Here is a 16,409-nt window from a genome sequence, read left to right as displayed (position 1 = left end):
TGCCGCATATGGCTCCTCTATTTGGGGTTTTAAACAACAGCCAGCGGTCCAGATAGCCGAAAATAGATTTCTTCGTAGCCTTCTGTCTGTTCCTCAATCAACACCTACTTATGCAATTCATCTGGAATTAGGGCATGGCTACGTATCAGATATTATGAGTTTAGCTCCACTTCTGTGCTGGCTCAAAACTTGGCTTAACCCAAAATTAACATTGAATCATTTGATTCTGAGAGACATCATCAATTTGGATAAAGCCAATGATATTAAGTGGCTGACATATGTTAAACGTATGTTTTTTAAAATAGGACGGCAAGAATTATTTGAATCCCCTGATAAGATTTGTAAGGAGGATTTGAAGTGGGTCAAAATTAATTTTTGTAATACTCTAATGATGGAACGGGAAGAGCGGGAGCTACAGAAACCATCAGCTAGGGTGCATTGTTTGACTAAAACCACCTTGTCAATCGAACCTTACCTGATAACGGTAATTAAATCTTTTCACCGCTGGCTCCTGACAAGATTCCGTTTTAACTTGATCCACTTTGTATTGGGTGATTTCCAGGGGTGGTGTAAGCCAGAGGAGGTTGACCCCTGCCATTTTGATAATTTTTCTGTACAGAATACTTTACAATTCATGATGTTCTGTGATTATTACAATGATATTAGGAGGAAGTTCATAATGCCATTATTGAGGGGCAAGGGTTTCGTACAAGTTAGACCGGCCTTACTCTATCTCCAAATGCTGAGTAACCCCTGGGATACTTTTAATGTTGCTTGCTTTCTTGTTGCTGCTGTCCGTTTGAGGAAAAAAAGATGTCCTGGTCTAGACTGTGTATAAATCGCAATGGTAATGTCTTATGAATTAGTAACTTGGGTATTCACCTTTTTTTAAATTATTGTAGAATTATTGTATTTCGAGATGGCTCAAATGTTTTTAAAGGATGTGTTGTTGTTTCTGTATTTGTCTTTTTGTACTTTTATGATTTTGACAAAAAAGTGGATTGATTGATGTAAAAAATCACAATTATCTACCCAATGTACTGATGATGTTTTGCCTGTACCCTACTTTCATGTGCCAGCCATGTTCTCAGATACATGTTAAAACATGGACAAAGTGGGCATTTGCTCAGGGCCCCCACCATTCAAAGGTTTCATGGGAAAGTGAACTTTCTTCGGCATCTGACCTCTGTCTATCCTATTTCTCTATATAAAGATTCCCTCCTGCTTTCCTACCTCTGTTTCTGACTCTGTATCTGTCTCTCTAACCAGTGTCCGAAGCAAGAGATATTTCTTCAGTTTTAGCGACCCTGAAAACATTTAGCATAAACATTAGTATTATTCAGCATCAGGCTGTAGTGAGGATAAGGGGTTAACTGCACACATTGCTATGTTAGCATAAGTGAAATATATGCTTAGACACCATTTTGCCACTTTTGCACATGACACTACATGGCTCTGTTCTCGTAAATACACTGCTTACGCGTCTTCACATGAGAACTGTCTGTTTTTCACATATCTAGGCGTACACTGTGCTCTCTGTCTGCACAGCGTGTCCAAGGTCAAATAACAATGTATGCTGTTGATTCACATTGATCAGTCCCACACACATAGACATAACAGGAGGCAAGGCTGCCCAACTGAAAACTCAGGAGCTTTTTAATATGACATTACATGCATGAGGAGGCACTTGGATAAAACCTTTCCAACTACAAAGAGCAGTGTTTGTCCTGGGATGTGATTCATTGCATCTGATCTTGGAGGTACGGGGTCCCATGTCAAAGCCTAGAGGTCTTCTATTATTAAAATACTAGCTCCAAGCATGGGGAGGCTGGTAAAGGTGATGTAGTCCTGTTTCCACTGTCATTGTAATATGATTTCCTCTTTTGTGCTTTATGGAATTGTAACAATGCTGATTGTATTATTCTTATGCATCTTTTTGTTAGTATTGGCGTGAATACTGCATCTTAGAGCACGTTAGTTAAAATAAACATTTTAAACTATATGTATCTCTGATTATACTCACGTTGTGGACTAGTATGAGTGTTAGAGCGAAAGATTGTTCTTGGTTCCCACTATTCCTGAGAGTTTACTAAGTCGCATGTTCTAGATTGTCTAATCATTGGTAGCTTCGCTGTAGTATGGAGAATGAATGAGACACTATTGCTGGATTGTTGGATTGGGGTTCTAGACCCTGAGGTGGCTTTTCGGTACCTCACAATACACCGAAGTCCTGGTTTCCTGCACATAGTTCTGTCAACAAGCAGAATCCCTGCAGCATGGGGCACCTACCGTTTGGTCTGGTACTCATATTCAAGAGACCTTAGGAGTGCTTATATTTGTCCACAATACCCTCACTCTTGTTTCCGGAAAACGGTTATGACAGCATCACCTACCTATACTAATGTACTATAGGTTCATTCAAGCTTGAGATTTTAAAAACTTTCTTATTATTATATTGAATTGCTGACCTTTTTGTGCTGTCACGCAGATAAGTTGTTTTCTTTTACTTTGTCCGTATTGCTGCAATCGCATAGTCGTGCACCACTACGTCATCATTTGACTGAATATGGGGTGCCTGACGCAGGTATTGCGCTTATTTTTGTAGTTGGTGCTAACCCTGCTTACCACTTTGAGGTATTTTACTCCGGGGTGACATTTGAGGAGGTGAATGGAGATGATAACTAGTTCCATTCATACACTCCCACTGCAATGCCTGTAGCATCTCAGTCATTATAACCTGGCAACAAACATAGAAGAAATACTGTTCCCACATAAATCAGGAAGTGTTCCAAAAACACGTGGTCGGCGGTCTAGTTTTTTGTATCCAGTTGAAGAAGGAGCACATCACCGGCATCCATAAAATGCTTACAACAACGCCGAGCCGGTGTTCCTTCAGAGCGGCACGGGGGCAGGAATGAAGCCACGGACTATTGCGGTCATGTAAGTACAAGACTGTGATCAGCAGTCGGGCAAAAGCGGAACTTTTAAAAAGTTCACGAGGCAGAACCTTCCTTTACAAAACTAAGCGATCTAACCCAAGGGCGCGGTTTTATTTACTTTTTTCAGTTAACCGCGTCCAGGAACCCTCGCCCGCCAGCTCATGAGGCACATAATCAGAATTTAAAAAGTATGTATATACTTATGCTCACTCCTAACGTGCAATAATCTGATTTGCATTCACAACTCAAGAAACGAGTAAACCGATTGCAAAAACGAATGCCAAGCATGAAAAATTACCAAGAACATGATGAGGCATTTTGTATATATGTATATTTCAATCCTTAACCGCCTGCATTCGAAACTCGGATAACGAGTAAACCGATTGCAAAAAACGATTGTCCTGCATGAAACTTTGAACATGGGTGTCTACCTTTATTGTATGAGTCATATGTGTGTGTGTCCTTGTCAAGACTATATGTGTGTTTACACGGATATGAACAGGCTCAAAAAGATGGAGCACATTATTTTGGGTAAAAACTATGGCATTGCTAATATAGCATGATTATGCAAGACTCCATGCTAAAAGTAAAAAGAAAACAAAGAAATGGGCAAGTTTGAGAACTATGTGCGAGAAATGAATATATTCACTGTGTGTTTATTTTTCTCTTGTTGTTTCTCTATTTATTTACAGAGACCATTGTGTCTTTTTTTGAGAATACCTTGAAAACATTTTTTGGCTTCAACCTGGGCCAACTCATGCCCGAAGCACAAATTGATAGCTTATTTTTGCTACCAATTTGTAGGACTCCAGGCATACATTAGAACTGAGTACCTTATTGTAGGGACCATCAGAGGTCCTGAGGAGCAGACAGTAGGGGACTGTCTGTGAAACATGTCGACCTGGTAGGCGCCAACAGCACTGCCTCACAACCCCTTTTTTAACATTCCCAGCCAGGGAAGCGAATAAAATTATTTTTTCCACTAGCCAGGGAATTTTTAAATAAATTCTTTTATTTCACATCACTAGGTCCCTACACCTCACTAATTCCCATTCACAATGAACTAACACATAGTCTTTCTTCACAGAAAAAGTGCTCCCGCGTAGCTCGTAGGTCGCAGCACGCCCCGCCCCGTAGAGGGACGGGAAGACCCCCATGATGAAGCATGACACTGAGGGGTTCTCAGTGTGTGAGGGGTATTTTAAAAGCACATAGTGCCTTCATCTCACCAATCTGAGGAAGAGCCTTTTTTCCCCCCTTCTCATTTATATAAAAACTTTAAAACATCTTTATAAAAAACCCCATAACACTTGCACCCCACTTATTGATAGAATCTTCTTGTTTATGTGCATCTCAGTCATATACAACACTCAAAGTTACGATTTCAGCATGGCAACATCGTATCTGGTTTAATGGTGCCCTTCGTCACACAGTGACTCCGGTCCGGTTAGGCCCTTTGTCGATCCCTGGGGCCACTTGGCCAGTTTTGGCTGGGTACACACCTTATCCACGATATATAGCAGACTCTGTAGACGAATTGCCTGTCTTGCATACCTCTTTAATTGAGGTACATCGGCTCTAATTCAATACGTTTCCCACAATCTCCAGGTGGGGGGACCTTGTATTGCTGTGAAACCAGCTGCACCGGTCGGGATGTCGATTAGTCTCGTCATGGTTAATTCGGTTATGGGCAAGTGTCCCCAGAATATGGATGATTTACCCTACTGGCTTGCTGAGAAATTTGACCTGCTAGACGCAGTATTTCCTAATGCTATGCCTGTGGAAAAGCACAGGATCCCTACAATTAGTTTGCAGAAAGACTTAATACCAGAGGTAACCGATTGTGAGAATTGGGGTGAAGTATTCGGAGCAGAGTATGCAAAGTGTTTCGGCAAACCTTCTATGACTGTGCTGCCCTCCGTGATTAAGCGTGTTCAGAATGAGCACGGACAGGAGGCAGCAGTTGAGTTGGGAATGAGACTTGTCGGAGTGTTTGACGTAGTTGCTGATCTCATCCTTGCTAATGTAAAGGGAGATGCGGTTAAATTTCAGTTGTCTAATTCTTTGTGCCTTGTCCCAGAAGACGAGAAACTCTGAGAGTTACCGAAAATTATTGCTGATGCTTATAAGACCATTGGGCACAATAGTTTGGGTTTTAAACCTTTTGCTAAAACACCGGTACAGCAGCAAACTCAGACGGCGCAGTGTAATAAGGACGAACGTCCTATTTTTCCTAAAAAGAATTGGAAAAAAAAGCAGGGGAAGAAACAACAGAAACAAGGGTCATGTGTTGCGGCACCGATACCCGAGTCTTCTGAGCGCACTTATGAGTTGCTGACCGCGCTACAATTAGGTCTCCTGAAAGGTTTCAGGTCCCTGATCAGCGTTCTCCATGTTCTTCACAGGAAACATCAGGCTCACACGCTGGTGGAGAAGATCGCAGGATCACGGCAGAGGTCGAGGTGCCCCGCAAGGATGCAAACAACCTCGTCAGACAGACGGTAAAGGGAAGCAAGACGATTTTCCTCATCAAAGACCTCTGTTTTAGAAAAAGAAAGTTGCTGCTTTAACAGCAAGAAATGCCACGGATGGTGAGAACACAACTTCGGAACCTAACATGGGCAGTAACTCTGCTAGACAGTGCAGCGGAGGTTACGATAGTGCAGCAAGCACTGCGTCCTTTTCTGAAGGCGACAGTAACTGACACTTTCATCACAACTGAGATAGCTGACACCCGAGTGGCTCCCCCTGACAGAATATATGGAATAATATTTCTGATTGAAGTTGATATAAAACGTGTTGTCAAAGGGATTTTTTGTGAAAATCTGACTTCTTCTTATGACATCTTGTTAGTAGGGGCAGGTTGTCCCCCGCCTTTTGTTTTAGCCGCTCTGAGGGGGGGGGGACATTATCCTCCCTAGTTTTTCATGCACAGTTTCCAAAGAGCAAGTAATAGCTTTTGCAAAAGAGTGGGCTTTGGTGCGTGCACCGGCTTTGTACTGAACTCAGGTTGGTTGAGATAAACTTTCTCCCCCACATGATATACCATTGCTGTCTATGCCAAAGCCACAACCCTAATATCGCCTCCGGCGGGAGGCAAAAGCTCCTGTTTCTGAAATTCTAAATCAATTAGAATATCAAAAGTGATTGAGACATGTGTGTCACCAATGAATACCTCTCTTTTTACTGTAATCAAACCCAATGGTTCGTAGAGCCTAATTTTGGATTATCGGCATTTGAACTCTGAGTGTCAAACCTGTGCAGTTCAGAATACCCATAGTTCTGCCCTCATGGACAGTCTTGTAAGAAAAAAATTTAAAACCACTCTTGACATTTCCAATGGCATTTTTAGTCATAACCTGTCCTCCTTAAGTAGTCAATGGACAGCTTTTACTTCCAGCAGCAAACAAAAACAATTTAAAAGATTGGCCATAGGCTACAAGAACAGCCTGGGCATTTTTGCTGCACATGTGGATGTTGGATGACATAGACCCTGATGCGTACTTGTACGCTGATGATATTTATCTCACGGACAACGAATTATGGCCAAATCTTTGTCGCGTGGACCGCATCATAGTTTTGTTTGCGGACTACGGGTACACATTTAACTTTGCTAAATCACATATTGCAGAGTACACAGTGTTGTTCCTGGGCTATGAGCTCAACAATGAAGGTAGAGGCTTGGCACCTCACTTCTTGAAGAAATGTGCACGTTTGCCTTCTCCCACAACTATGAAGAAAATTGCAATCTTTGTTGGGATTTTTAAATTTCGGTCGAACTTACATTCCCGAATATGCCCAGCGTATCAAGCCGCTATATGCCTTGATACAACCAAACTTTTCAAAAGCCTGCTGGTTCCGGAGCATACAACTATACTGCAATCTTTTCAGTCTGATCTTCTTGAATCTAAATATTTGTTGACACGTGACAACCACATGAACCTGTGCCAGGCGAAGTGTTTCACCTACTTGACATTTAATGAAGGGGACACAGTACCTATTGTTTGCAAGTCAAATTTGTACACTTCATCTGAAATGCGCTTTTCAACTGTTGAAAGTCTTGACAACGGTCCAGATGGTGATCCTGAAGTAACGCGTACTGGCACAGGGAAAACGCATGTTGGTTGTAACACCATGTCCTGCTCTTGAAGCGGTGATGAAAGCCAGTGTACCAAATTCAAAAGCTTTACATCCTCGTTGGATACAGTGGGCTACTTTTTTGACATCTCCTGATGTCACATTTATCTTTGACTCCTCGTTGCAAACACAGGAGTTCTTACAGAATGAATTTGTTCAACCAGCTTCTCTGTCTATGCGCCCACTCAAGGAGCACCTTGTATCATTTACACTGACGGTTCAGCAACGGTTCTTATTCAGCAGTCTGTGCTATAGTGGTCGGTTCCATGATGAATGGCGAGTGCAAGTCCAGTGTCGTGCACACACAGGCACTAGGGTACTGTACCGCCCCGTTAGCGGAGCTGCGTGCTCTGGTGTTAGCATTGGAGTTTGCTGATCATCATGTGACAACCTTGATTGTAAGTGACTCTTACTACTGTGTTCAGTCATTTAATGACAACTTCTTCTTTTTAGGTCTCAGAATGACAATCGTTATGCAGAAGGCAGCACAATTAAGCATAAAATGCTTTGGGTTCGAGTCGCAGATATTAGAGAATGTCTGCCTCTTAAGCAAGTAATTCATACTCTTGGCCACCAGCACGTAGGAGTACACACAGTTGGCAATAGTTTAGCTGACAAAGCAGCTAGAACAGCAGTATCCACATACTCAGTTGCAGCAGTTACAAGGTCCAGGAATAAGATTGATGATGACATCTTGGCAGCGATAACTGCTACAGAGAAGGGAGATCAATACCCATTAGTGGAGAAGCGTGGCTCAATGGTTAGAGCGGCAGACCCTGATGCAGAGGTCTGGCCTGGGACCAGGGTTCAATTCCCGCCTGGGCGGGTCTTGGACACAATTTCCCCAGACCTGATCATTCTCGCCTCGGTGCCTAGTCTAATCATGGGTCCCACTCTGTGACTCTGGGCAATATCTTGCTTAATCTCCACAACGGCCCCAGCAGCGCTTGGATGCCTGGCTTCACCTTGGGGGTGTCCAGGAGTGGACATTTCACAGGAAAGCCAGGAAGGGTTCCACAGCGGTATGAATACAGCGCTACAAGACCTCAGGGTAGAAGGCGCTATATAAAATACAAACACACACACCCACAGGGCTTCCCTTCTAAATATTCTTATCAGTAAAGTCCAAATTTTGTTCCCTATTTGAGAATAAATGACGTTGGTGACAGGTTGATTCCCAACACGGACCATAGACTTACATTGATAGCAGCCGCACACGAAAGCATGGCTTCGGCCCATGCAGGCATTTCGGTGACTGTTTCCATCTTACAGCAGTGTTACTGGTGGCGTGGGTTTTATAAACACAGGGTTATGTCCTTGCATGTGACATTTGTCAGCAGATTAAACCTTCAACTGCTGAACGCCCACCATAAACACAGCTGTACATTTCTAATAAACCATTCGGTTGTGTTTATTTAGATCACTACGGTCCATTTTCTTCAGATACTGCGTATACGTTTATCTTAGTTGCAGTTGATTTGTGCACATGTTTTCTTTGGGTCTGGTCACAACAGAGTGCTGACGCGCAAACTGTCACCAGGGATTTGCTTGTCTTTGTGGGTCTCATTCGCCTCTCAGGCGTACAAGGATGCCACAAGGTCTTTGGGGGTGCAAGTCAAATTTTGTCTCCATACAGGCCTGAGGGCAACTCAGTTGTTGAACAAATGAACTGTGACTTCAAGCAATCCTTGACAGCTAGAGTTAAAGGTAGTGGCAGGAACTGGTTCGCCCATTTGTATAGTGTACAACGTGCACTTAATAATCTCCCTAGAAGATCTCTGGGTGGACGGACCCCATAAGAAATGCTCTTTGGCATAAAAAATGTTGTCCCGGACCTTGATGGTCTAGACATGGCGGCGACAGCAGCAGCCTTAGACGTAGATAATCATTCTGCTGTATTACAGAAACTACAAGAGACCTGTGACAGTCTTGCAAAGAAACATTTGCCCTCTGCCACTGAGCAGCACTACAGATTCGGGTAGTTGGCTGGCTACCAAAAGTCGGAGACCTGGTCATTGAGAAGGTGGAGAACAAGAAAGAGTTTGGATCCTCTTATCGTGCACCGGTTCCAGTGCTTGGCGTGAAGGGAACTCGTACAGTCATTTTACCAACACTTCCTTGTTGCAAGGATAACAGATACATTTCAGTGGACAATGCCAAACTGCAATGACTGGCCGATTCTTCATGCCATAACTCCTGCTGTTTCCTGTCCAGCAATTTTAAGGAATACAGTCTTGGATACGATGAACAACATCAGGCCTGACACTGCCATAGAGATGACCTCTGTTACTAATCCATTGCTAAATCCTCCAGCTTGCAATCTACATGAAGACACTGAATATGCGTATCTTACTACAGAGTCATTGCCTTGTTTACAAGCTAATGCCGTAAACTAGTCACGTTTTTCTTTTGACACTGACTCCACAACATCGAGTCCCCCTTCAAATTATTTTATTTTTTTCACCTGGTTTGAACGGAATTATTTGGTTCCACCTTGGATATACATCTGGTTGGTACTCATCGTCATTTTTTTGTTCATGTCAAATGGATTTGTGACATTCCTTTTCCTTTTAATCAATGGTCACTACTTTACTGAATGCTCTGCTGTGAAAGTTATTGATGGAAAATTGGCACCACACTCTTCTTCTCACATCACGAAAAGAGACCAGACTTTTGTCAACATCTCTGCCTGGCCAGTTCTGGATGGAATAGTTTGGGATGGAGTATAGTTCCAAATTCATGGCCCCACCGAGGTGGTTAATGTCCCAAATGTTCTTCGTGTTCCTATGGGGATGTAGTGAAACAAAACATAGGCCCTGATGATTGGAACGTGCCAGCCGTTCAGTCTTTATTTTCTGATTTAAAGTATTATGCTGCATTTGATGGTGAAGATCTGTATTTGAATTGCGCCAATTATGCTGATTCATTTTGCTACCAGCATTATGGCCATCATTACCTGCATAACATTAATACATTTAGAAATGTTGTTAATTACACAGAATGGGAACATTGCCCAGCTCCCATTGAAGGCAGTCCAAAAAAACTTTTGAAAAAATGTTTGTTCATGCTTCAATTGATTTGAATAAATCCAATCCGGATTCCTTTTATTTTAAAATGAATGCTACATCCAATTCTAAAGTCAGGCTTACCCACACAAAGGTACTGTATTCCAAATCCTTTATTGATCAGTTAGCTATAGGTGTCTATGAGCTATGGAAAGATACAATTGATCTTAAATCTGTTTGGAGTTCTAGATCCTGGCAGGTACAGGGCACGGAGGCTTTACATTGCGCGTGCCTTATCCCAAACTAAATCCTGTTTTTAAACAGTTCTGTTTATCAAACAACCTGTTTTGGATTGGCCACTTCAAAACAAATAAATGCCCCTAAAATCCCTGATCGGTATGCTTATGAGACCTGGAACAATCATACAGATATGACCCTGTATGAATTGCTGTCATTAATTGCACATGCTTCATTTAATGTTTCTAGCCTGGACCCCCTAGGTTGGTTGGTTTGGCAAACAAGTTCTGATTCTTGCCAACACCTTTTTTTAGGCAAGACCTCTGGATACATACAGGATAGACCTGATCCATGTTTTTCCAGCTCCTGTTCGGTTACAACCTATTCAGTAGGAAAATTATGTCAAAATTGGTTGAAACAATCCACCCTAACGTCAGTTAAACACCATTTGACTTCAATAACAGATAACATTGACTTGACAGATTTTATAAAAGGGCCTGCAGTTCCAAGATCGAAAAGATTTCTATAAGCAATTTACAATGAAATCTGGAAGCTGCCCCAAATTCAAGCTGCTTCGCGTCTACGGGCAATACACCAAGATAATTTATAAACAGTGATTGCTATAGTTGATGATAGCTTTAACACTCTTTTCTCCCGCATTTACACATTAAACAATATTGTTTCATCTGTTGTGGATATTGTGCATGATGAAGTGTCTGTACCATGGTCAAAATCAATTAGGTTCAATCATGCAGTTTGCTTGGACTTTGCAAACACTCAAGATGGGTAAGGTTCCTTGGGATTACAGGAACACATCATCATTATTTTTGCCTTTTAACTTTACAGATAGACAACAATGTATGTCATTGAAGGATGCAACATACGCTCTGTTACACATTGAAAAGTTAGACCCTTTGCCATTTTCAGTAGCTGATACTGATTCAGCAGTATAGCTCATCCATGGAGTAATAACTCTGCCATTTTCTTTGTTTAAATGTAGTTCTTCCATGAAACTTTATTCCCTGGGCCGATATGAACACCTAGGTAGTGCTTATCTCCACGAGGTGTGGTTATTGCCTTTCACATACAGGTGCCTACGGGATGATGAAGAGGTGTATTTAACTGGGGAATTGTGTGATTCCTCACCTGATCACTCTCTTGTGTCTAAGAATATACAGTTGCATGGCGCTTGTAATTTAAAGGCACCCAATTAAGCGGGTGTTTTAAATGGTAATCCTGTACCAGCTATCGCACCTACGTTCACCCTGCTTACAAATGGTAGTTATTAGGTTTTAAATAATGAAGATTGCTGTGGCATGCTGGCTGGCATCTCATACATTGTAACGGTCTCGCAATGTGTGCTTTGCTGTAAACATTTGCTTTGTCCAACCTGACACAGGAGACTCGACATCTCGATTTGGCCTTCCATTCCAGCCTTGAATGCAGAGTTCAATAAATTGAGCAGAATAAGAACACCACTGTCCCAAAAAGAAGTTGCTCTCACATCTTCCTGTGAAACATTTGTCCTTCACTTGGCCAACACCCGTACCGAGGTGCAGGAGCTTCTTTCAGGTTCTTCAGGTTTAAAGTCTTTATTGCGATTTTTACATCATAAAAGACATCGTATGGCAAAAGAGTAAGAAACATACAATAAAAATAATAAATTAAGATCATCGTAATTACATAGAGCATTTCATCATTAAAAAGAATTAAACAGTATGATAAAGACCTCATATTTTAAAACCATAAAAAAAAAAAAGTTAGGATCAAGATGCCTGCAAATGTCTTGCTCTTATGACCCATGCCCACCCCAGGTATTTGGCAACACCTACTACTACCACTTCTGAGGTGGTGGTACGTAGCGCTCACAAAGCCTCCGCACTACCTCGAACTTTAAGCTGGCGGCAGATAGGCCTAATCCATTTGCTTCTTGGTGCGTGATAAGCAGGGCATGCAAATAGAAAATGACCAGCACTCTCCTTATGGAGAGTACACCATGGGCAGGAATCAGTGGTAGAAGGGGACCACTTCTTGGTAAAAGACCTTAAAGGCAAAGACCCAACTCGAAACTGGTGATACAGTTTTTTATCAAGTGACTTGGCACCCACGCTCTTTTTGTTGTTTATCAACCAGGTGGTGATGTTTTTTGCTGACACTCCCTCTGATGCTCCCTCACTGGGTGGGACCAAGTTCCCCATGCTCATATTCGCCGATGACACTCTGCTCCTTTCAAAAATCTGCAGTGGCCTGCAAACCGCATTAAACAGATTTGACGAGTTTTGCAAGGTCAACGATTTGAAAATCAATGTGAGCAAAACCAAATTTATGGTCTTAACTAAAAACCGTCCCATTAAAAGTTCGGTGACCATGAACGGCGAAAGTCTTGAACAAGTAGAGCTCATGACCAATTTAGGAGTAACCTTGGATCACCGCCTTAGTTGGAAACCACAGGTTGACATACTTCATTTAAAATTTGCACGTCTTACTGGTTGTGTCCTGGACTTTTACCAGGGATGATAGGTCCATGTACCCCCATAGATCAGCCCCGTATAAAATAGCAGAGCTGACCTTAGTATCATAGATCCTAAGAGCGGGTTTAACCCTTTTTGTTTCCACTGTCATTAAAATATTATTTCCCCTTTTGTGCTTCATGGAAGTGTAACAATACTGATTGTATTTTTATTATGCATCTTTGTGTTAGTATTGGTGCGAATACTGTATCTTAGAGCACGTTAGTTAACATAAACATTTTTAACTATATTGTGTCTCTGATTACTCACGTTGTGGACTAGTATGACTGTTAGAGCGAAAGAGTGTTCTTGGTTCCCACTATTCCTGAGAGTTTACTAAGTAACATGTTCTAGGTTGTCTAATCACTGGTAGCTTTGCTGTAGTACAGAGAACGAATAAGACACTATTGCTAGTCGGATTGGCGTTCTAGGCACTGAGGTGGCTTTTTGGTACACCACAATACACTGAGGTCCTGGTTTTCTGTGCATAGTTCTGTGCACGGGCAAAATCACTGCAACAATGGAGGCTTTAATTAGCAAGAAAATGGTAATCAAATTCAAATGTATTCCATACAGGGTCCCAAAAAATATGGTTTGCCCAGGGTCCCCAAAGTTCTTAAGATGATACTGCCTGTTCTATTTGAAAGGACAGACTTCCCACATCTCATGAAAAATAATTACTTTCACTGGGGAAGGAAGAGTCCTGTCACAACTGGTTTACCTATTGTCCAATATTTCAGGCAAAGAAAAGCAAGTATTAATAAAATCGTTTTCCAGACTATTTAACAAAAATCTATGTTTACTAATTAATTAGATTTTGTTAAACTTTTGAATGGTGTATGGATAAGGTCTATAGCTATATTCCAAGTGGACTTTGGATAACTATAACTAGGGCCCAAATTTCCCATTACTGTGCATTACTATTGCGTCAGTTTTGTGATGCAGCCCAATCAAAATCATTTTTAACATTTACTAAGCGATGCAAAACGACTTTGCATGGCTTTGGGTAGTTTAGTAAATAAAAAGTAATACAATGCAGCGCTTAGCTCATCCTCTCATTACCTTGCGTCAGGTAGGCGTTACATGAGTAGAGCATGGGCGCTCCCAAGCATCCACTCACGTTATTGAGACTCAAACTCAAACTTGTGTTGACTTGTAAACCTGGGTTTGTGCCAAATTGTGTGCCTACCCAACAAAGGTGTGAGGAGAAATATCTTTATTTCTCCATGTAACCTCCTCTTTCTATATGTAATGCATACTGCAGCACACATAAAAAGAGGAATATATCTCAAGGAGAGAGCAGAAATGCTCCATATCTTTGTAAATATGGAGCATTTCTGCTGGGACCCTTTCACGTAACACAGTACAGCAAGTTCCCTTTCTGTGCTGTGTTTCAAAAAGTAATACAAATAATAAATATGCCCCTCAATGTTCTCCACCAGAAAACCTTAGCTTATCAACATTAGAATATAGTTAGGCCAAAATATTGTGGCTAAAGTACAGAAGACCAAAATATTGTGAAGTTCAATTAATATAGAGAAGCATGAGTTTACTAGATTTACCTTCAAATATATGTACCTTTATGATGTATAGGTTTTCAAGGTACATATATGTAGAATTAAGAAAAATAAATCTGTACTTACCTATATGCAATGTTTGACCTGGCACTTTCTGTAGGGTCAACTTAAACCTTTTCCTTCCTCCTCCCCTTTATTTGCTGTATTTAATTTTGTTGGCTTTAGGACGCCGGGCACTTTACCACTGCTAACCAGTGCTAAAGCACATGTGCTCTCTACTTAAAACATGGTAACATTGGCGTATCCACAACTGGCATATTTGATTTACGTAAATGTCCCTAGTAAAGTGCACTACATGTGCCGAGGGCTTGTATACAAAGTGCTACTAGCGGGCTTGCATTATAAAGGAATAATGTAGATTTTCATCAGCCTTGAGGGACAGAAAATCTGGATTTTATAAAAGACACAGAGGCTAATATTATTCAATCCTCTTTATTGCGCCACCCACAGCAGCATCTTCAAAGAACATAGAACACAACAAACGTTCTTTAGAACATTAACAAAGAGCCAGAACCTCCATGACTCTTCCTTCTTTTTGTGCTGCAGTAAAATAATCAAAGTCTTTATGAGTCCAAATTAAAACCAGTAAACAAATAATCCGAAATAGTTAAACTCCTTCTTCCTTTTTCATTGCTATCCATGAGCTGAAAAAGAACAAACAACTGTTGCCAACAAGGGTAGGGAGAGGAGGGATAATATTAGCCACTATGTCTTTAATAAAATCCAGATTTTCGGTCCATTAAGGCTGATGAAAATCTACATTTTATGGTAAGACCGGATGCTAATATTATGCCAGTTCAAAGCCCCTCTATCAACAGCGAACTTGCATTTATCACTGGCTTAAAATAGAACTTCCTGAAAACAGAATTATTCGACCAATCTGCACACCTCAAAATATCATGCAAAGCACCTCCAAGCATAAATGCCTTTGATGTCGAAGCACCTCTCACAGAATGTGCACCAAACCTACTCACATTAACACCAGCATTCTTCATCACTTCTTTCACCCATCTTGCTAAAGTAGGGTTTGAAACAGGTTTGTGAGGTTTCCTATATGAAATTAACAACTGATTCTCATTTGTAGGACAAATACCTACAGTCCATCAAAATAAGGATAAAATATGCTATCTGAATTAGTCTTAGTTCTACACAGATAAAATCAAACACCTTCTGGATTAAAAATCCTAGCCTCCACATCCAAAGCTCTTACATCAGACACCCTTCTAATAGAAAATAAGCACAGTAACATAATCAACTTTCAACTTAAAACCCTCAAATCTAAAACACTGTTACTCTCCAAATTTTCAAAGTACTCAAAAACTCTTGAAACATCCAACACTGAAGAATACCTGTCTACAGGGGGCTTGGAAATTCTTACACTCTTCATCTATCTCCTTACCAAATGACTCTGCCCAACCGATATTCCATTAACCAACTCATGACCAGAGCAACAGCTGAACTATTCAAATGAATAGTCCAATACGCTAAACCTGAAGCAAACAAAGATGCCAAATAATTTACTACGTAGACTACATCCACTGAAACGGGATCGTAATCCCTCTCCACACACCAGCGTAACCATTTCTGCCATGCAAATCTATACATCTTCCTTGTCCCTGGAGCCCAGGAATCTCTAATAAGTTGAGAAGCCTCATTCGAAAGTCCAGGCATTTCCCAGACTCCCCTGAAATTCTCCATGCCATCAGATTCAACTGACCTGAAGTTACCTACTCGTGAAAATCTCCTAAAGCTCCTCTCAGAATGCCTGGAAAAGTTGGAAGTAAGATTGGACAATCTATTGACATTTCTAAAAGAATGGGTTACCAAACTAGAGATTTCCAAAGGGGAGTTATTAATTCCACCGTCTCCTTCCATCTGCGTACTAGCAATGTCACCCTGGTTATCAATACAAAAGGAGGAAAAGCATACAGTCGAAGACCCCTCAAATCCTGCCTGAAAGCATCTATCCCAGCCGATTCCAGATCTGGGCGCCAACTGAAAAAC

Source organism: Lissotriton vulgaris, chromosome 3_1 (genome assembly GCF_964263255.1).
Source record: "Lissotriton vulgaris chromosome 3_1, aLisVul1.2, whole genome shotgun sequence".
NCBI classification, from domain to species: domain Eukaryota; kingdom Metazoa; phylum Chordata; class Amphibia; order Caudata; family Salamandridae; genus Lissotriton; species Lissotriton vulgaris.
The sequence above is the reverse complement of the archived record's forward strand: the minus strand, read 5'-3'. Positions refer to the sequence as shown.